The 23,082-nt window shown below is 43.7% G+C and overlaps 1 long non-coding RNA gene across 1 annotated transcript in view; it reads left to right on the forward strand.

Annotated features, from left to right (window-relative positions):
- The window catches only part of LOC309335158, a 40,288-nt gene extending 21,316 nt beyond the window's left edge, over positions 1–18,972 (forward strand). Inside the window, exons 3-5 of the long non-coding RNA XR_014153407.1 lie at positions 8,404–8,540; positions 17,100–17,381; positions 18,461–18,972. This is a non-coding gene — a long non-coding RNA (uncharacterized lncRNA). The remainder of the gene's footprint in view (positions 1–8,403; positions 8,541–17,099; positions 17,382–18,460) is intronic.
- Positions 18,973–23,082: the final 4,110 nt, after the last annotated feature.

Raw genomic sequence — 23,082 nt, forward strand, 5'->3', positions numbered from 1 at the left:
TGCAGTTTGCAGTTTGGATACTTTGAATCTGAACTTTGAAACAATCTGAGAGAATTTGAACTTGCTACTTTAAGGCATTTGGATTACCAGCTTGCACCATCAGAAACACTGTTGCTGTACCAAACCCCAACTCTGCTGAAAAATCTCTTTATTGAAGGTTCTTGGACTTAGAAATCTGACTTTATTTTAACTGAAATTGATTTCTTTCCTGAAATATTTTAAACTCCCCCTAGAGGATTTGGGACCTATAACAGTGACTTTTATTTTACTTTCCCTTTCCCGGCCCTCTGCTGACTGTTACCATCTGGGCCGTGGCTTTCTCATGGGAACAACTCAGCTTGACCTTGACTTTTAGATAACTTTGGAATGAGTGGTACAAGAAGGAGAGGAAGAACTAAACAAACAACTTTGACAACTTTAACCGCAGCCTCACAGGCACGTAGATCATCTGTGCCTACTTTGCCTTCTGAGGTGGAAGCTGTCTCTCTGCCTGTTTCTCTGCCTCGGGCAGGGGAGGGAGAAACTGAGGAATTACAACTGGAAGATATGGCCTCAGGGGCAAGCACTGCTATTTTAGAGAAAATTTTTGAAAAATTGGAATCTTTGGACAAGAAAGTAGAATCTTTGGACAAGAAAGCCGATGAGCAAACATATAAAATTGAGCAGAACACAGAATGTTTAAATAAATTATCTGGACAAGTTGCACAGAATACTCAAGCAATCGCAGAATTGAAGGAGGCTGCAGGGGAAAATCGGAAATTGGCTGAAGATACCAGCCAAAAACTTGAAAATTTAGAACAAGAGGTAAGACCACTCTGCAAACAAGTAGGTGAACATCAGACCTATTTGTCCATGCTTGAACTGCGGAACAGGGAGAGCAATTTAAGGATAAGAGCAATACCAGAAGTGGAAGAAGGCAACCTAGCTGAGTTTTTGACTAAAGAATTTTCCAAATTTTGGAGCTTAGAGGAAAAGGATTTTAAAATTGTTTCGGCTTTTAGGCTCGGAAGACTTCTAAAGAAAGAGAAGCCCAGAGACTGTTTGATAATACTGAGGTCAAAGGAGGAAAGGGATAAGATTTTGGGCCTACACTACGGAAAGTCACTGGACATTTTGGACAAAAGAATTGAGATTTACAAGGATATTCCTAAACAACTGCTAGATCTTAGATCTAACTATTTGGAGTTGACAAGACTACTAAGGAAGAATTCAATCATCTTTAGGTGGGAATTTCCTCAAGGACTATCTTTTACTTTTAGAGGGAAGAAGATCAAAATCAGAACATCGGAAGATAGAGATAAATTTCTGAACGTATACGGAGAGGACCTTCACAAAGGAATTGACCAACTTCCAGGGCCTGAAACACCAGAGGTACCTGCACCCTTGGACCCTGAAGATCTTCTGAATAAGATACCACCCCTTGAAAAATAACCAGATTTATTCAGGATGTCTCTGCAACTTTTGAGCTGGAACATTAATGGCTGCAACATCCCGGAAAAAAGGAGGAAAATTTTTCATATATTAAAAAAAGAACAATTGGATATTATCTGCTTACAAGAAACACATGTGACTAGGCTCCATAGAAAGGTGTTAATAAACAAAAGACTTGGTCAAGAATTCATATCTTCGGACAGAGTAAAGAAGCGAGGAGTGGTGATATATGCAAAAGAGAGCCTGTCACCTAAATTCTTATTCAAAGACGAACATGGAAGAATATTAGGAATTGAGATACAATATCAAGGAGAAAAGATTTTGATATTAGGAATTTATGCACCAAATGACGGGAAATCGGAATTTTACAAGAAGTTGCATGAGATTATGCTGGACTATCTGGACTACAACAACATCATTATGATGGGAGATATGAATGGGGTCGTATCGACAAACATGGATAAGTCACAAAATCAAAATGTTACAAAAGACGGCAGACTGCCAAAGACCTTTTTTGAAATGGCTGACAATATGGACTGGATTGACATTTGGAGAACTAAGAACCCCCTGGGAAGAGAGGGAACATTCTTCTCTGAAGCCCAACTGACTTGGACAAGAATCGACCAAATATGGATATCTAGAGGTCTGGCACCCAAGGTCAGAAAAGTGGAAATCTGCCCAAAGACCTGCTCCGACCATAATGCGCTGAAGATGGATATGACATTTTTGCCAACCGGCTCCTTTAGATGGAAGATGAATGATAGCTTGTTTAGAGATCAGGAGATTGTCAAGAAGGCCCAAAAAACTCTAAAGGACTATTTTGAAATAAATATGAACACTACGGTGGAAAAAAGAACTATCTGGGACGCAAGCAAAGCTGTGATGAGGGGGTTCTTGATACAACAGAACACTGTAAAGAAAAGAACACAAAATGAAAGGAAGGATAAGATTTTGCAGAAAATCAAAGAATTGGAGAAGAAATTAAGATCAAATCCGAAGTCACAGCCGATTCTGAGAGAAATTAAACTGTATCAAGCTCAATATTCCAAATTGATAAACCAAGAAATAGAATGGAAGATTAAATTAATGAAACAAAAAACTTTTGAATCGGCAAACAAATGTGGGAAACTGCTAGCCTGGCAGTTGAAGAAGAGACAGAAACTAAATACAGTTACAAACCTAGAAATTGAAGGAAGAAATATCCAGAACCCCATGGAAATTAGAAAGTGCTTCCAGAGATACTTTAAAAAATTATACACTCAAGGGCCGCAAGATGAGGTTGAGATTAAACAATTTTTGGAAAGAAATGGACTAACAAAGTTGTCACAAAAAAACAGATTAATCCTGAACAACAAAATAACACAGCAAGAGATTGAACAAGCTATCCAGAACATGCAATTGGGCAAATCTCCAGGGCCAGACGGTCTCACCTCCAAGTATTATAAGACACTAAAAGACTATCTGATCCAACCATTGATGGAGGTCTGTAATGAAATTATGGAAGGGAAGAAGGCGCCGGAATCGTGGAAGGAAGCTTTTATCACATTGATACCAAAATCTGAAGCTGAAAAGACACAACTTAAAAACTATCGTCCCATCTCCCTTCTGAATGTGGATTACAAAATATTTGCAGACATTTTGGCAAGTAGATTTAAAAGAGTTCTTAATGAAGTAATTCATAAAGACCAGGCAGGCTTTCTCCCAGGTAGACACATGTTTGCAAATACTAGGAACATTATTGACGTTTTGGAACTTTTGCAAACAGATATAAATACAAAAGCAGTGTTAATTTTTATAGACGCGGAGAAGGCCTTTGACAATATTTCTTGGAAATTTATGAAGGGAAATTTGAATGAAATGGGAGTGGGACGGGGGTTTGAGAATGGGATTGACGCAATATATTCAGAACAAAAGGCTAAACTAATAGTTAACAATGTGGTCACAGAAGAGTTCAAAATTGAAAAAGGAACACGACAAGGCTGCCCGATTTCCCCTTTGTTATTTATTTCGGTTCTGGAGGTGCTCTTGAACTTGATCAGAGGGGACCGGTTGGTGGAAGGGATTCAGGTCGGAGCGAAACAATACAAATTGAAAGCTTTTGCAGATGACCTAGTTTTGACTCTGCAGGAGCCAGAATCTAGTACGAAAAGAGTATTACAACTGATACAGGATTTTGGTCGGGTGGCAGGATTTAAATTAAATAAACAGAAAACTAAAGTGTTGGGAAAAAATTTGACAGATACAGAGTCGGAAAGGTTTCAGAGAGAAACAGAACTAACTATGGTTAAAAAAGTAAAATACCTAGGGGTAAACATAACAGCAAAAAACCTGAGTCTATTTAAGGATAATTATGAAAAATGTTGGTCTGAAATTAAGAGAGACTTGGATAGTTGGACAAAATTGAAGCTTTCTTTGTTAGGCCGAATTGCTGCTATCAAGATGAATGTATTGCCAAAAATGTTGTTTTTGTTTCAAACATTACAGATCGTGGACAAAACGGAGTGCTTCCGGAAGTGGCAGAAAGATATATCCAGATTTGTCTGGCAGGGCAAAAAGCCCAGAATTAAATTTAAGATATTAACAGATGCGAAAGAAAGAGGGGGCTTTGCCCTGCCAGACTTAAAGTTGTACTATGAAGCCGCAGCTTTTTGCTGGCTAAAAGACTGGCTACTTCTCGAAGACACTGACGTGTTGGACTTGGAAGGTTTTAACAATGCTTTTGGTTGGCATGCATACCTATGGTATGACAAAGTTAAGATCAATAAGGCCTTTAAGAACCATATTGTCAGGAAAGCAGTGTTTAATGTCTGGACAAAATACAAAGACTTACTGGAAAATAAAACTCCAAGGTGGCTCTCACCTCTGGAGGCTAAGGCCCTAAAAAGACCCAATATGGAGGCTAAATGGCCAAAATATTGGGAAATATTAGAAAAAGATGGAGACAATTGGAAATTGCAGAGTTTGGAGAAAATGAAGGATAAGGTGCGAGACTGGTTACATTATGCTCAGATTAAAGAAGTTTTTAAAAATGATAAAAAGTTAGGGTTCCAGGTGGAGAAATCGAAGTTAGAAACTGAATTGTTAGAACCAAAGACTAAGGTATTATCAAGAATGTATAACCTGCTGTTAAAATGGAATACACAAGACGAAATGGTTAAATCGGTTATGATAAAATGGGCACAGGACATTGGGCATAACATTATGTTTGAGGACTGGGAAAGGTTGTGGACCACTGGGCTGAACTTCACCGCATGTAATGCTCTGAAGGAAAATGTAATGAAAATGATATATAGATGGTACATGACCCCAGTTAAACTTGCCAAAATATACCATTCGTCTGATAATAAATGTTGGAAATGTAAAGAAAACGAAGGAACATTCTTTCACCTCTGGTGGACATGCCCTAAGGTGAAGGTCTTCTGGGAAATGATATATAATGAGCTGAAAAAGGTATTTAAGTATACCTTCACTAAGAAACCAGAGGCCTTCCTTCTGGGTATTGTCGGCCAGAAGGTGTTAAAGAAGGACCGAACATTCTTTATGTATGCAACAACGGCAGCAAGGATACTCATCGCAAAAAACTGGAAAACTCAAGATCTACCCACACTGGAAGAGTGGCAGATGCAACTGATGGACTATATGCAACTGGCCGAGATGACAGGCAGAATCCGTAACCTGGGAGAAGAGAAGATGGAGGAAGACTGGGAGAAATTCAAGAAGTATCTACAAAAACATTGTAATTTGGTTGAATGTTAAGAAGGATGCTAGATTATAAAAAACTGGCCACCACTAAATTAGATTTGAAATTTGATGATAAGTGAGACTAAAGAAAATATAAATTTTTTTGGAAGAAGTGCTAGATTATATTTGAATGAGTGGACATGAGATTGTAAACAAGTTGATAATTTGTTTGGAAAAAACTTTTAACGATGTAAATGGGAGCGGGAGACGTGAGGAAGTCCAAAGAAGTGATGAAATTATGTCTGTGATAGAAGTAAGACTGTTTATTATTTGTGCATTTATATTTAAAAACTTTAATAAATATTTATAAAAAAAAAAGAAGATCCATCTCTGCATTCCCACACTACTGCTGCCATGACCAAACAGTACTATCCTGCACTTCCCTACAGTAGCCACTTAATGTATCTCCCAAAAGGAGGACCGTGATTTACATGAAATCTGCTTACAGTGGTACCTCGTGTTACAGATGGGACCCTGTTCCAGAGGCCTGTCCATAACGTGAAATGCCCGCAACTCGAAGTGCTGCGTCTGCGCAGGTGCATGGCGCGATTTAGCGCTTTGCGCATGCGCGAGCGGTGAAACCCGGAAGTAACCCGTTCCAGGTTGCTGCAGGATGTAACGCGGAACGATGCAACATGAAGCAGACGCAACACAAGGTATGACTGTACGCTAATTTTAATGTACAACTGCAAAGGTAGAAATAACCTTGCTATCTATCATTGCAGTGGAAATATTGCACATCTCAGCTTAACTGAAAGACTTTGACTAGATGACTTGTGCACCCATTCAGTCTGCTGTTCATTCATGTGCTAACCGTCAATGGGCAACTTCAAGACCCTTCCTGGTCTGGCTTGAAGGAATCATAGAACTGGGAGGGACCACGAGGGTCATCTAGTCCAACCCCCTACAATGCAGGAATCTTTTGCCCAAGGTGGGGCTTGAGCCCACAACTCTGAGATCTCATGCTCTACCAACTGAGCTATACCAGCACCATCCAGATTAAGGGTAAAATCTGGACTTGGACTGGACAGACCTTCAAATAGAGGGCATCTTCAAACAAAGGATTGTCCTCTATAAGGTGGGGCACATGGCGACCTGGTGTACCCCAATCCCAGCTTCTACTTTCAGCAGTCCCCATTTCCCACTTTCCACTGCTGGCTCATTACCATCATGCTAAAGTAAAGGTAAAGGTATCCCTGACCACTAGGTCCAGTCGTGACCGACTCTGGGGTTGCGGCACTCATCTCGCTTTATTGGCCGAGGGAGCCGGCGTTTGTCCGCAGACAGCTTCCAGGTCATGTGGCCAGCATGACTAAGCTGCTTCTAGCGAACCAGAACAGCGCACGGAACGCCGTTTACCTTCCCGCCGGAGTGGTACCTATTTATCTACTTGCACTTTGATGTGCTTTCGAACTGCTAGGTTGGCAGGAGCAGGGACCGAGCAATGGGACCTCACCCTACTGCGGGGATTCGAACCGCAGACCTTCTGATAGGGAAGCCCTAGGCTCTGTGGTTTAACCCACAGTGCCACCCGCGTCCCTAGACCATCATGCTAGAAACACTCTTAAAGGCTTTATACCCAAGTGGACACTTCACGGCTCACAACTCATATGCAGCCCCCAAACAAGGTCACATCCAGTGTTCAAGTAGTTCAATAAAAATGAAAAATCAGGTTTTTTAAAAACCTTGTTTTATTTTACTAAATAAAAACAGTTTATACGGCACAAATAAACCAAAAATTCAGATTCTCTGGTCACAGAAATCCAGACTCCCCCTATGCGAAAGGAATGAAGGATGCCAGAAAACAGACACGCCCAAACGCTGCAATGTGAGTGTGCAATAAATCTTGTGACTCCAAAGGTGCAGAAGGTCAATGCATGCAAAAACAGAAGGGGTGGGAATACATGTGCATAAAGACGAGCTGTGTTCTTTCTTGCTGACTCATCAAGGCCTAAAGCCAACAGGCAAACCAGATCGGGGGGTGTTTCTTCGTGGAAGCGGCACTGCTATCTAATCGGTGCCAGAACTGTTTATCTGCATGGATTAAGAGTATACAGAGCTTGTCAGGAGTTTTAAGAAGGTCATCTGACTAATCCCACCGCAACAGTTTGGATACATTTGGGGTTTATTTTAGAGTATCAGTGACCAAAGCATTTTCTAGATGGTGTGGGAGGCTTCTTTCACCTGGAGGAGAGAGAGAGAGATGAAAAACATGTGCTGTTTATGCACTAGAAAATTGGTAGAAGTGAAAACTGGTTTAATAGTCATTTAAGGTAAAAGGACCCCTGGTTGGTTAAGTCCAATCAAAGGCGACTACAGTCATACCTCATGTTGCGTCCGCTTCAGGTTACATCTTTCAAGTTGCGTCCCACGACAACCCGGAAGTACTTAATGTTACTTCCGGGTTTCGCCACACGCGCATGCACAGAAGCACTAAATCACGCTGCACACGTGTGCAGACGCATTGCTTCTGGATGTGAACGCTTTGAGTTCTGGATATGCCTCTGGGATGGATTACGTCCACAACTCAAGGTTCCACTGTATGGGCTTGCGGCGCTCATCTTGCTTTCAGGCCAAGGGAGCCGGTGTTTGTCCACAGACAGCTTTCCAGGTCATGCGACCAGCATGACTAAACCGCTTCTGGCGCAACGGAACACTGTGACAGAAACCAGAGTGCACGGAAATGCCATTTACCTTCCCGCCACAGCAGTATGCATTCATCTACTTGCACTGGTATGTTTTTGAACTGCTAGGTTGGCAGGAGCTGGGACAGAGCAACGGGAGCTCACCCCGTCGCAGGGATTCGAACCGCCGACCTTCTGATTGGCAAGCCCAAGAGGCTCAATGGTTTAGACCACAGCGCTACCCGTTAAGCTAATGAAATTTGCCCCACATACAGGTCTTACTCTGCGCATGCTCAGATTGGTGCCAAATTGGTTGTGGCCTGCGTGTCACCACAGCGAGAGCACTGTGAGGTGTTGTTATGCAGGCTGGGAAACAATTTGTATGAAATATGGTGAATGTCTGCTCAGGACTGCACTTTGCAGTGTAGCTTTCTATGCTAGGGAAAAAGGAAGGAAGGAAGGAAGGAAGGAAGGAAGGAAGGAAGGAAGGAAGGAAGGAAGGGGAAATTGCAGGAGACCTGGTGCCAAAGACTGAGAGCTTAGGCCCCTGTAACAATGACCTTGCATCAGATTCCAGCTTAGTTTTTCTACTTTTTTCCCAACACAGCACAAAACATAGCTCCTCCACAGAACACCACAGAAAAAGGACAGATGTTATAGGATACTCTTGACATCCGTTGGGAAAACCCCCTGCCACTGTTGACTCTTTGCCAACAGTGAATCATCAGAAATGGAATACCTGAGGTAAGCTTTGACTAAAAAATGCGGCTTAGCAAAGACTAATGGATAAGTCAAGGCCTGATTATTAACTAGCTGCACTGTTATTCTTGCCTGGCCACCGGCATGTTCCTCCGCAGCTGTTGGGTTTCGCACATCTTTTCCACGCCGTGCCTTCATGCATCTCTGTGTCCCCCTGTGAGACTCACTACGGTGTAGCAGATGCATTAATATTTTTTCCCCTTGTGGAGTCTAGACAGTTGTCTGCGCACGATCAGACAATGTGACCGTACAGAGGGGTGCGGGGAGGCTCTGTGAACAGCAGACAACTGCAAAAACAAAGCTAGCGAGTGTAAAATGCCCACATCTCCTGACAAGCAACCATCTCTCCACGCCTGTGGACTACAGGGGAGGATACTGTTTATTAAAAAATAAAAAAATCCAAAAGCATCCTCACAGAATCAGTTTTGTTACAGCTCCATTGAAGAGCTGCTTTCACTGCCAGAGAGCATTCAGGCAGGAGTCATAAGCGTGCATCTCCCAAAGCATGCATGCTGTACCTGAAATGTCATCCCTTGCCACTGCATGCTCCATGCTGTTCAGGCACATCAGCAAAACAACAGCAAACCTATGATTACGTGAAACATACTCAAGAAACACACAAGACGTAACCAGCTGTACTTCTGAATAAATAAGGTATACTATTCATTGTACCAGATTGTAGATTTCAACGGAAGTCTCATAAAGTTCAACGAAAAAAGCAGAAGGCCCAGTTCATTTTCTAGTCAGTTCATGCATAAGGTCCATACATGTATAAGTATCTATTCCACCTGTCTGTTCATAGAGTCCAATAATCCACATGAAGCGTTGTTAAAGTTCCACAGAATCTTTTCACAGAGTCTAAGACAAGGATTTCCGGAATATTAGCCTTATTTCGCCATCCTAGGCTTCATCAGTAGTACAGGCTCTAGGTAATGCAAATAAATACAGTATCGTAATCTCACACATTTTTCAGCAAAAATAATATTTTAAAAAACCTTAAACTACTGTACATACCATATGTAATGTTACAGGATAGTGGATCTTATAGCACAGTAGTGGGCTGGCATTTTGATGATGGGTGTGAAAAACTCATGTGTATGAGTAGCACTGATTCCACAACAAACATTCATCTGGAAGCATCCACATACAGTGGTACCTCGGGTTAAGTACTTAATTCGTTCCGGAGGTCCGTTCTTAACCTGAAACTGTTCTTAACCTGAAGCACCCTTTAGCTAATGGGGCCTCTTGCTGCCGCCGCGCCGCTGGAGCACAATTTCTGTTCTCATCCTGAAGCAAAGTTCTTAACCTGAAGCACTATTTCTGGGTTAGTGGAGTCTGTAACCTGAAGCGTATGTAACCTGAATCATATGTAACCTGAGGTACCACTGTTCAACTTTATCTTCTAATGGGTAGAGAATGCACCTTGCTCCTTGTTGTTTATGTCTTGGTATTATGAGGAGCATTGCTAGGAAATTAGACCCCCCCCCCCATCATGGAACACCGCTGACTTTCCCAGCATGCAACCTGGAAGGGGAGCCCTAGTTGGGGAGTTCTCTGTGGATAAGCTTCTGGCTTCACCAGCTGTTCCCAGTATGTCAAGAGACACGTCCCCAGGAAAACAGCTGGCATGGAGAATATCTTCAATGCCTGAGTAGGCATGGGAGAAATGCTGCTAATTATTATTCCTAAGATTCCCAAGAACATGTGAAACACTTGCTCTGCACTCTAACAGAATACATAGGATCTCTTCTGCTGCTTTTGGCCTCAGCCTCATATGTCTTAAAAAGTCCAGTGACGTATGAGAGACATGTTGTCTCCAATTAAACTATCTCCGGCCCCGCTGCAAGTCACCACCCACCTTCCAGCAGTGAATTGGCTGCTAACTTCCTTCTAAGAAGCTGGGGTCTCGGCAAGCAAACACCACCCCTGATGTGGGAATTATCCAGGCAAGAGTTGTGAGCTCAGCAGAGCCTGTAACCTAAACCTTCCATCAAGGTCTAACATCACCATGTTAAGAAGCTGTCTGGCTTCCTAGCAGAGGGCTGGTCTGAAGACTAACTCCTTGCAGAATGACTCCACTGGCTACTGCCCACTCTTCTGAGTAAACATAGGTAGGATCAGGGCCAGATGACACATATTCAGAAGTTAAGATAACCCTTCCTTTCTGCCTCCCTCTTTCTAGTTTTCTTTTTCCCCCAGAAAGAGGCAGGATACATTTAAAAAATAAATGAAACCACCGACTCAGCATGGTCTAAGTAAAATATTTAGAATCTTCTGGGTGGTAAATTATAAAAAGGGACAACTTGTGATTTGTTATGTGTCGCAAATATAGCAGGGCGGGGATTAAAATTTTAATTGCATTTATACTTGGGGATAAATAACTGTGCCACAATGATTTCCTAATTAACATCATTTTTCTTAGCTCTATTTGAGACCTCGCATAATTTTTAACTAGTGCTTTTGTACTGAAATAATTTCTGATTAAGAACATATGGAGATGGCTCCTGGGAGCCAGAAAAGCTAAGTTCTATTCCAGACTTTCCTACAAGCTCACTATGGCTTAGTTTACATTTCTCTTGCAACTATATTTGTGCAACAACAAAGGTTTAGTGCATGTTTTATCCAGACTTCAAGGTGGTATAGGTAGCTCAGGTCTCTGGCTGACCATTCCATTACTTGGCAAATTTCTGGTCAATAGTCTATGGGTGGCTTTCATTTCCTTAATGGTTCAGATGTAGTTGGCAGGGGCTCCAACCATCGGGGGCTCTGGGTGGCCAAGCACTATGGCTTTTTTTCAGCAGGAAGTCACTGGAACTCAGTTCCGACACTTCTCAGGTGGGGACCATTGTCATTATACAAGAACAAAGGAGGCGTTCATGGTGAGTTCTGGCACCTCTTTTTTTAGGTAGATAGATAGATAGATAGATAGATAGATAGATAGATAGATAGATAGATGATAGATAGATAGATAGATAGATAGATAGATAGATAGATGATAGATAGATAGATAGATAGATAGATAGATAGATAGATGATAGATAGATGATTAGATAGATAGATAGATAGATAGATAGATAGATAGATAGATAGATGATAGATGATAGATAGATAGATAGATAGATAGATAGATAGATGATAGATGATAGAGATAGAGAGATAGAGAGATAGAGATAGAGAGAGAGAGAGAGAGAGAGACAGACAGACAGACAGAGAGACAGAGACGCAGGTGGCACTGTGGGTTAAACCACAGAGCCTAGGACTCTAGCCAATCAGAAGGTCGGCGGTTCAAATCCCCGCAACGGGGTGAGCGCCCATTGCTCGGTCCCTGCTCCTGCCAACCTAGCAGTTTGAAACCACATCAAAGTGCAAGTAGATAAATAGGTACCGCTCTGGTGGGAAGGTAAACGGCGTTTCCGTGTGCTGCTCTGGTTCGCCAGAAGTGGCTTAGTCATGCTGGCCACATGACCCGGAAGCTGTACACTGGCTCCCTCGGCCAATAAAGCGAGATGAGCGCCGCAACCCCAGAGTCAGTCATGACTGGACCTAATAGTCAGGGGTCCCTTTACCTTTACGATAGATAGATAGATAGATAGATAGATAGATAGATAGATAGATGATAGATAGATAGATGATAGATGATAGATAGATGATAGATAGATAGATAGATAGATAGATAGATAGATAGATGATAGATAGATAGATAGATAGATAGATAGATAGATAGATAGATATAGATAGATGATAGATGATAGATAGATGATAGATAGATAGATAGATAGATAGATAGATAGATAGATGATAGATAGATAGATAGATAGATAGATAGATAGATAGATAGATAGATATAGATAGATAGATGATAGATAGATAGATACCAAGCACCCACACACACAAAATGTTGTGGGTGCTCAGCACCCACACCACAGGGTCCCCAAGCAACTTCTGAGACCCTGGAACCTGACTCCTAGTTTGATTGTTTTGTCATTGCAGACAAAGGTTACGACAGTAACCTCTCAGGCTGGAGTTTGTGAACAAGCCCTCGAAATGTATTTGCTGGCTTTTCCTTGTGTATATCGATGACCACCACTGCCTTACAGCAACCGAGCTAGACCCGCTTTAATAAATGAGGTGGAATGCCTGTATTTCAGCACTACACACCCAGCCCCCCTGACTCTCTCTTTCCCTCATTCTCGATTTCAGAGGCTGCCCCCCCCCCACCTCCTCTCTCTCTGTCTCGTACATCTGTGTTTGTTATTTTTTGGCCCACAAAGCTGACAACGTGCAATGCTGTTCTGAGTCCTCTCTAAAAGAGAGCACAGTTTGTTTAGCTGTCAGCTCTAGGTGCCAACATTTAATGTGTACAGGGTGAGAGGAAAATAAATGGAGCTATTATGCCGCATTTAGCCTTCCCATCCCATAACTTTGCATTTGTCTTTATTACTGTCCTAAAAGCGGAGCTACAGAACACATGTTGTGCTGTGTTTCCCAATCAAGCTTTGCTTTTCCTCTCTTTAGCAAACCCTATTTTTCAACGTGTTGAATGTCCCTTAATTCTGCCCTGGCTGTTTCTGCAGCAGAAACCCCATTACACATCGTTATGGAGGATAAATGGGGGTTTTTTGCTTGAGGAATGGGAAGAGTAAAAGCAAAGAACTGCATTCAGGTGGGATTACTATTCAAATACATAGTCATTTCCTCCTCTACATGACATAGACTGTGATCCGATTCTACGATTCTATGATCCTAAGCATGTTTACTAAACACTAAGTCCTGCTATGATCAAAGGGGCTTGCTCCAAAGTCAGGATGGTTCCAGACAACCAGTTTAGTTAGCATTGATCCTGAACTGTTTTCAGGGAGATTAGAGGCTACATCGCAGCAGAGCAAGTGTTATCCTAAAACTTTCCATTTTCCTGTCACTTCCCTTCTCGCAACAAGTCCAATCTTTGGGTGAAAAAGGGTCGCTCTGCTAGAGTTCCAAATCCACTTTAATTGTGCAACAGGAATTTGCCTGTATATGATTGAATTGCACCCCAAAATATGTGCCCTGCCACCAGTGCAAGCATATACTCTAGTTCAGGTGTGCTCAGAATGTCAGTACAGTGGTACCTCGGGTTAAGTACTTAATTCTTTCCGGAGGTCTGTTCTTAAACTGAAACTTCTTAACCTGAAGCACTACTTTAGCTAATGGGGCCTCCTGCTGCCGCCGCACCGCTGGAGCACGATTTCTGTTCTCATCCTGAAGCAAAGTTCTTAACCTGAAGCACTATTTCTGGGTTAGCGGAGTCTGTAAACTGAAGCGTATGTAACCCGAGGTACCACTGTATTTAAATTGCCAGGGCATGAGAGAGAGAGGAGAGAGAGAGAGAGAGAGAGAGAGAGAGAGAGAGAGAGAGAGAGAGAGACTGAGACTGTGACTGTCTTGGTCCTTTTGGAAATAGCACAAAATATGGGGAAGCACTGGCAATAGAGAAGAGTGGAATCAAGGGGAGGTGGAATCAGGGGTGCCAACTTTAATAAAATATGGAGGGGTTCAGCCTTGCCCCGGGACGTGGGTGGTGCTGTGGGTTAAACCACAGAGCCTAGGACTTGCCGATCAGAAGGTCGGTGGTTCGAATCCCCGCATTGGGGTGAGCTCCCGTTGCTCGATCCCAGCTCCTGCCAACCTAGCAGTTCGAAAGCACGTCAAAGTGCAAGTAGATAAATGGGTACCGCTCCGGTGGGAAGATAAATGGCGTTTCCGTGTGCTGCTCTGGTTTCTCCAGAAGCGGCTTAGTCATGCTGGCCACATGACCCGGAAGCTGTACGCCGGCTCCCTCGGCCAATAAAGCGAGATGAGCGCCGCAACCCCAGAGTCGGTCGCGACTGGACCTAATGGTCAGGGGTCCCTTTACCTTTAAGGTTTGCCCCACATAATCGATCACATGATGTTGCACATGCACACAGTTTTAATGGCAATGCCTATCAATTTTAGAGGGACCTAGCCCCTTCAAATATTTTATTGGGAGGTCTAAGGGACCTTAGCTCCTAGGAGTTGGTGCCTATGGGTGGAATCGAAGTGGCTGGAATCCTGAAAAGCAGAACTTCATGCTGCAACTTCTTGTTGCAGGTCCCCTGGTATATATTTGCCTCATCCTTTGGCATGCTCAAGCACAACATATATTCATACTCATTTACGCTGGGAGCAATTTGGGTGTGTACCTGCTCTGTTCTTAAGAACATAACAGCTGTGCCACAATCAAATCAAAGGTCCAGTAAAGACTGCAGATGTTCGATGTGCTAAACTTTACTGAATACGAGTGTGTGTGTGTGTGTGTGTGTGTGTGTGTACATATAGCTGCTGCCAATGGGTGGATGCAGATATGACTACTTCTCCCTTAAAGGCAGATTAATCTTTGTAAAGAGCTATTCATGTTTTGTTCTTAAGAATACACGCAGGCTGTTTTTGGAGGACGGCCGTGAAAGACAGTCAGTCTCTGGCTCCTGTTCGACGACAGAGCCATGGCATGCTAAACAGGTTCTGGTGCTACACATCCTGTTGAGTCCTGACTCAGATTGAATCCCTTCTTCTTGGTTTAGCAAAAATCACAGGTTATTGCAGGGGGAGGGGAGGGTGGAATCGTTTAACTTAGGTGAATATATTGATTTAACATTTAAATAAGTCAAAGCAGATTCCAGGGCACTTTGCAAAATAGAAAGGGGTAAAATTGGGTTGCTGGAAATAGTGGTTATAGCTAGGGTTTCTTTGGGCAACGAGGGAATGGCATTCTGCATTCCCTCTTTTTAGCACTGGTGAAAACATGCCAATAAGTGCCTGCAGATGTTCTCAGACGAAAGGATTTGAGGTCCAGGTTTGCATGCAACCCTGAACACACCCAAACCATGCTGTATTAGATAGACCAGTGGTTTTTATCCAGTGTGCCATGGCACTCTGGGGTGCCTTGAATGATAGTCAGGGGTGCCCCGGGCAACACTGGCCTCTGTCCCTCTTTCCTTCCCTCCATCCTCTGATGCCCTCTTGCGTCTCTGCCTCCCAAAGGCTCACAACAGCTGTTTGTTGCCGTAGCCCTAACTACAAGCTCCCTTGGTGAATGGTGCCTCTGGGGCTGGCTAGTGGGTGCTTCCCAAGCCCCTGTGGGGCAGTGTGAGGAGGCACCTCTCTTTGGGGCAGGGGACCGGGGTGGCAGCTGTGGCAGCCCTGAGAACTCCCAATGAGAGAGAAGAGGAGAGAAGGCTGAGAGAACGCTCCACAAGGGGCTGCTGGCTCTGCAGGCAAGGGCTGACATAACTGGACTCCTGAGCCCCACAGGGATGCCGCAGAAAGAATGTTGTTGGTCAAGGGAGCCAGGGACTCAAAAAGGTTGAAAACCTCTGAGCTAGACCTTTCTTAGTTATTAAACGTGGGTGGCGCTGTGGGTTAAACCACAGAGCCTAAGACTTGCCGATCAGAAGGTCGGCGGTTCGAATCCCCACAATGGGGTGAGCTCCCATTGCTCGGACCCAGCTCCTGCCAACCTAGCAGTTCGAAAGCACGTCAAAGTGCAAGTAGATAAATAGGTACCACTCCGGTGGGAAGGTAAACGGCGTTTCCATGTGCTGCTCTGGTTCGCCAGAAGCAGCTTAGTCATGGGGCCACATGACCCGGAAGCTGTACACCGGCTCCCTCAGCCAATAAAACGAGATGAGCGCGCAACCCTAGAGTCGGCCACGACTGGACCTAACGGTCAGGGGTCCCTTTACCTTTACCTTTAACTAATCATAGCCAGAGAACAGGTATTCTATTCCGTCCACTTTCAAAAGAGAGCATTTCCAAGTAGGAAATGAGAACAGCATCTTTTATAAAACAATACATATTTTAATGCATGTTTCCATCCACCATTGCAGTGCATAATGGATTTTGTAGTCTTAAATCGACATAGGGATTGTAGTTAATAGCAACTTCCCTTTCCCCCTAGAATCTTGGGAGTCGTGCTTCTTTGAAGGCAACTCTCTCAGATAATTAGCACTAAACTACAATTCCCAGGATTCTCTGGGGGGAAAGCAAGCTGTGAGAGTTAAGCTGATGGAAAACCTGCTTAAGTTTGCAGTACAGCTATCCCTTTAACAAAGCTGATAAGAAAGATCAGCAGCCAGGACCAGCGGTACCTGGATATGATTGCTCTGCTCTGCATTTTTGCTGACTTCTTAGCCTAGCAGCTCATAAAAGTAGCATAAGAGATGAGACTCAGGGCTTTGCCCTGTAGCCCCATTCCTGACCCCTCATTAACAAAAAAACAATAAAATCCTGAGAGGCTTCAAAGCATCACACTAATTGCTTAGCCTGTGATGTGCGTGTTTCTTTTGTGTGTGTTTCTTTCCTTTTTCTCTCCGCTAGCTGGGTTTTTCTTCCAGACGTGAATTTGCAGTGATGTCAAATCCCATGAGCCCCACACTCAATAAAGCACAATGATGGTTTGCTTGCACACTGTAGCTCAGCCCTTTGATAAACATTGGAAATAGCTTTTTCTTTTTTCCCCCCTTCCTTCTTCACCCCATCTGGAAGTAGGAAAGCCACATGGAATGGAGGCAATGGCTTTTAGCAAGTCTGACTGATTGCTCAGCAATGACCCAGCAGCCTGCAAGGGTGGAGGGGAAGCAGAACAAATAATAAACTGGTGCTTAGTCAGCAGCATTGCTACAACAAAAGAAAACAATGGGAAGAAAAGTCTCCAGTCAAATGTTCAAGCCGATGAGTCAAATCTGAGCTCCATCTGGTAGGGCTCACCTCACCTGCATGGGCAAAGGTGAGGCTGCAACTTCAGAGTGCCCTTTGCCATCATCAGAAAAGGTGGGTTAGGTTTGATTTCAGCAGGGCCTTGTAATAATTTATTATTATTATTTTATTTCCATGCTTATTATATACAAAAAAAGGAAACAATACTGAAAAGGGGGTACAATTTAAGAGGGGAGGGAAAAGGAAAGAAAATGAAATTTACACAATCTGTTATTAAGATAAAAATTATGACAAAAATTTGTGATTACAATTTCATGTTACAATAAAAGTTTAAAAAAATTCATTATCTTTTATACCCAACTTCCCATTTATTCCTTAATTCTTTTTACATAAATATATAATAAATATATAATAAAAGTTCATAAATGTACCAAGCAAACACGTACATAAATATATAAACTACAGGTCTGGATCAGCACAGGAAGACCGTCCTGAAACCATTTTGACTCCCAAACTGACCAAATGTTTCTCTGCAAGGAGGGAGGGGGTGAGGGAACTTTCCCATTGTCTCAGGAATTAAGTAATTACCATCTCAAAGGAATGGCCAGACTATCAGAAAAGGCAATCAGATAAGACATTATCAGATAACCTGGCAGACAGGAAAAACAACAACATTCAAATTTCTGTTATAGACCACCTCTTCTGTGATGGATGGATGGATGATGTATGAAAGGGTGGTCTTGAGCTCCAGGGCAGGGAATTTCAAAATGTCTACATACGTAAAGGTGGGCACACCTTTGTGCTGGGTCCTCCTCCGCTCTCCTGTGTGTGAGGGCAGCACCCTGTTGCAACAGCTTTAATAAAGATCAGGCTTACTAGCTGCTTTGCTTCTCAATATTCTCTGGTTGGCCTCTGTTATTTTCTCCTACCGATGGAGAACCTACGAAAGACTCTATAAGGGCAGATTTTGTTTACAACACCCTCTGGTAGGAAACAGGAGGAAAGGAAGTAGCCCCATCAAGCAGAGGAGGTTGTCCACATCAATTCTAAGAGGTTGACAAGATTAAATGTGAGCCAAGACTCCGTCATGAGACCAGTTTGTGGTTCCAGACCCCGGCACTGGAAGAGAGACTTTGTGCTGGACACCAGGCAATGACCTTTTGAACCTGCCTTGGCCTACCCTCCGACCCTAGGAGACTTTTCCAGACCATGGCTTTAGGAACAGCAGAAGCAGCTGGGAAGAGAGGACTTCAGGGATTTTTATTATTAATAATAATAAGAATGTAAGTTGTGTGCCCTTGTTTCTCAATTTGACAACCTTTTACATGGATGTGTATGTTTTGTGGTACAGTTGTACCTCGGAAGTCAAACGCCTTGCAACTCGAATGTTTTGGCTCCAAAACGCCGGAAACCCGGAAGTGAGTGTTCTGGTTTGCGAACGTTCTTTGGAACCTGAACGTCCAATGTGGGTTCCGACTGGCTGCAGGAGCTTCCTGCAGCCAATCGGAAGCTCTGCATTCATTTCTGAACATTTTGGAAGTCGAATGGACTTCTGGAACGAATTCCGTTTAACTTCCAAGATACAACTGTATTTTACACATTTTGAAGTGCCGTTATTTTTATTGATTGTAGTTTAGTAATTCTTTATTGCAATTGTTAAGTGAAAACTGTTTAATTATTATTTGCTGGTATTTTACGGTTTGCTATTACATTCTATTGGGTTATTGAATACAGTGGTGCCTCGCAAGACGAAATTAATTCGTTCCGCGAGTTGCTTCGTCTTACGATTTTTTCGTCTTGCGGAGCGCGGATTCCCCGGGTATTAACGGTTTTACAAAAAAGGAAGCAACCTCACAAGACGTTTTCATCTTGCGAAGCAAGCCCATAGGGAAATTCGTCTTGCGAAGCACCTCAAAAAACGGAAAACCCTTTCGTCTAGCGAATTTTTCGTCTTGCGAGGCATTCGTCTTGCGGGGCACCACTGTATTGCTTTATCTGATATGTTTATTTTAAAGTTACATTTTTATTACGACATTTTTGTATTAGATCAGATTATTAGGTGTGTGGTCTCTGCTGTCTATTTTGTTGTCTCTTCAGCTTGTAAACCGCCTTGCGTGTAGAAAGGCTGCATTCAAATTAAAAGTGAAATGTATATATGGAAAAAGAAGAATGTGCTATTCCTCAGCCCCGAGAAATTGCCAGCGGTAAATACACAGGTGGGAGAAGGAATAAGAGTGCCAGCTGGAATATTTAATGTCCTGCCATGTCATTTTAGAAACTAAGTGCTTCAACCTTGGGTCCCCATATGTTGTACAACTACACCCATCACCCCTGCTATTGGCTAACCTGGCAGGGGATGATAGGAGTTGTAGTCCATCAAATATCTGGGGACCCATGATTGAAGAGCTCTGCAAGTCTACACTATGGTGTTCCATGCATGTCTATCAATCCTATTATAAGGCTGCCCATCCTCTAGAGTAGGCTGGCAAAGTAACCTGTGCTGGAATCTGAGAAGGTGAGGAAACTGTGAAGGAGACACCGGGGGGGGGGAACAACAGGGAGTGGTTGTCTCTACTATCCTCTCCAGATGGCTGCTCACTGTTAGTGACAGAATACTAGGCTAGATGGACTTCTGGTCTGATCTCCCTCCTTCTCCTCTCTTATGAGCTGCAGCTTCTCTGCAGACTAAAGGACAAGTGGAAACTTGATGAGTGAGGAAGGCAGAGACCGTATTAGGACAAAATGAAATTCTCAACAACATGAGAAAACAGACACTATGAACTTAAAGACAAAACTCATTAGAAACTAACCCGAGGGCAAACACTCTTCACTAATGCGTTGTTAACTCCCGCTCTCTAATTATCTGCAGGCCCAAAGAGAAAGCGAGAGAGTCAAGCTCTTTAGACCTGTTTTTGAGAAATTCATCCTTATGGTGCAACTTGTTTATGGCCTGGTTGACTGGCAGATGAAACAGTCTGCGGGGGGGGGGGGCAAAAAAGCTTAGAGCAGACAGATCCTAATCTACAAATTTATTCTGAGAGAAACCAATTTAAGCTGAGATAGAAATTCTACCTAGGAATGACCATTCAGCACATGAAAACAGGCAGTAAGGCCTGCTCAGTTGCTGAAAGATGTACAGGGTTGCTCGGACCCAGCTCCCGCCAACCTAGCAGGTCGAAAGCACATCAAAGTGCAAGTAAATAAATAGGTACCACTCCGGCGGGAAGTTCCAGGGCATTTGACAACCAAGGTAGGACTGTACTCCAAAAGCCGTTCCACCCCCTTGAAACTGAAGCCAAAGTCTTGTGCTAGTTTTGTGCCACAGGTGTCACAGTTTTTGCCAATACCTACTAGTGTGTAGAGGGACGCAGGTGGCGCTGGGGGTAAAACCTCAGCGCCTAGGACTTGCCGATCGTCAGGTCGGCGGTTCAAATCCCCGCAGCGGGGTGCGCTCCCGTTGCTCAGTCCCAGCGCCTGCCAACCTAGCAGTTCGAAAGCACCCCCGGGTGCAAGTAGATAAATAGGGACCGCTTTATAGCAGGAAGGTAAACGGTGTTTCCGTGTGCTGCGCTGGCTCACCAGATGCAGCTTGTCACGCTGGCCACGTGACCCAGAAGTGTCTGCGGACAGCGCTGGCTCCCGGCCTCTAGAGTGAGATGAGCACACAACCCTAGAGTCTGTCAAGATAGTCCATGGATAGGCAAACTAAGGCTTGGGGCCGGATCTGGCCCAATCGCCTTCTAAATCCGGCCCGCGGACAGTCTGGGAATCAGCGTGTTTTTACATGAATAGAATGTGTGCTTTTATTTAAAATGCATCTCTGGGTTATTTGTGGGGCATAGGAATTCGTTCATTTATTTTTTTCAAAATATAGTCCGGCCCCCAACAAGGTCTGAGGGACAATGGATCGGCCCCCTGCTGAAAAAGTTTGCTGACCCCTGCTGTAGTCTAAACCACTGAGCCTAGGGCTTGCCGATCGGAAGGTCAGTGGTTCGAATCCCCACAATGGGGTGAGCTCCCGTTGCTCAGTCCCAGCTCCTGCCAACCTAGCAGTTCGAAAGCACATCAAAGTGCAAGTAGATAAATAGGTACCACTCTGGCGGGAAGGTAAACGGCGTTTCCGTGCACTGTTCTGGTTTCACCAGAAACGGCTTAGTCATGCTGGCCACATGACCCGGAAAAACTGTCTACGGACAAATGCCAGCTCCCTCGGCCAGTAAAGTGAGATGAGAACTGCAACCCCAGAGTCATTTGCGACTGGACTTAACTGTCATGGGTCCTTTATCTTTTTTTTACTAGTGTGTACTGAGACATGAAATCAGGACTCTTAGTTAATGCCTCTTCCAACTATCAAAATTTCCTCCAAACTCATTATTATATTAGGGGGCAATTGCTTTGAAAACATACATGCGGCAGAATTGCATAACAAATGTGTATAGTCGGAAGGATTCTCCCAAACGCTGTTGAATTTTGGGAGGGATTTTTTAAAAATGGAAACGGATGTATAAATGTGGAGAACCAAACTCTTAGAGAGCCAGTGTGGTGTTAGGAGCTGTAGACTCGTAATCTGGTGAACCGGGTTTGCGTCTCCGCTCCTCCATGCAGCTGCTGGGTGACCTTGGGCCAGTCACACTTCTCTGAAGTCTCTCAGCCCCACTCACCTCACAGAGTGTTTGTTGTGGGGGAGGAAGGGAAAGGAGATTGTTAGCCGCTTTAAGACTCTTTAGGGTAGTGATAAAGCGGGATATCAAATCCAAACTCTTCTTCTCTTCTTAAGCATGGATGGATAAATCAGAAACAAAATTGACACACCTCATACCACTAGCCTCTGCTGTGTTGCACCTTATACTTGCTTTCAACTGTATCAGCTGTTCAATGGCTTAAAAAATAATAATGGGGGAATTTACTGCAAACTGAACATCCCAAAAAGTGAAAAAAACCAAGCTAAGCAGTTGGCTCCTTACCTCTCTCGCCCTGACCTAGCCACTGTGATCCATGCGACGGTCACCTCCAGACTGGATTATTGTAACTCGCTCTATGTTGGGCTGCCCTTGAGACTAACCCAGAAACTCCTTATGGGGTCCTTGCTGCGGGATCACATTCACCTTGTGCTATACCAGCTGCACTGGCTCCGGTGGAGTACAGGATCAGGTTTAGGGTGCTGGTTTTAACCTTTAAAGCCCTATACGGCCTAGGACCCTCGTACCTACGGGACCGCCTCTCCTGGTATGTCCCATGGAGGACCTTACGGTCTTCAAACAAAAACTCCTTGGAGGTCCCGGCCACAGAGAGGTTAGGCTGGCCTCAACCAGAGACAGGGCTTTTTTGGCTGTGACTCCAATCTGGTGGAATGCTCTGTCACAAGAGACTAGGGCCCTGCGGGACTTGACATCTTTCCACAGGGCCTGAAAGACAGAGCTGTTCCACCAGGCCTTTGGCAATCCTCACGGAACTCTAGCCCAATGGTTGCCATTAATCTGATTTGAATTGATTTTATAATGAAATGATTTTAGAATGTGGTATCATTTTACTGTTGTTAGCCGCTCTGAGCCCGGCTTCAGCTGGGGAGGGCGGGATATAAATAAATAAATTATTATTATTATTCACTTCACTGTCATTTTTCGTGTGAATAGAAATAGGAAATTACTTATCTCTCACACTGACTCAGCTAATGACTCTAGAGCAAGTTATGTGAGGGCTGACCTCTTGGACTGTAACTGAATCACAGAGCTTGCCCCCTGGGGTGCTTAGTCAACAACCTTGTAATAAGCATTCCAAATTTGCTTTTCTTGTGTTTTGTTTTTTTTATAAAATT

The sequence above is a fragment of the Podarcis erhardii genome, assembly GCF_964252035.2.
Source record: "Podarcis erhardii genome assembly, chromosome: 2".
In the NCBI taxonomy this organism is placed as follows: domain Eukaryota; kingdom Metazoa; phylum Chordata; class Lepidosauria; order Squamata; family Lacertidae; genus Podarcis; species Podarcis erhardii.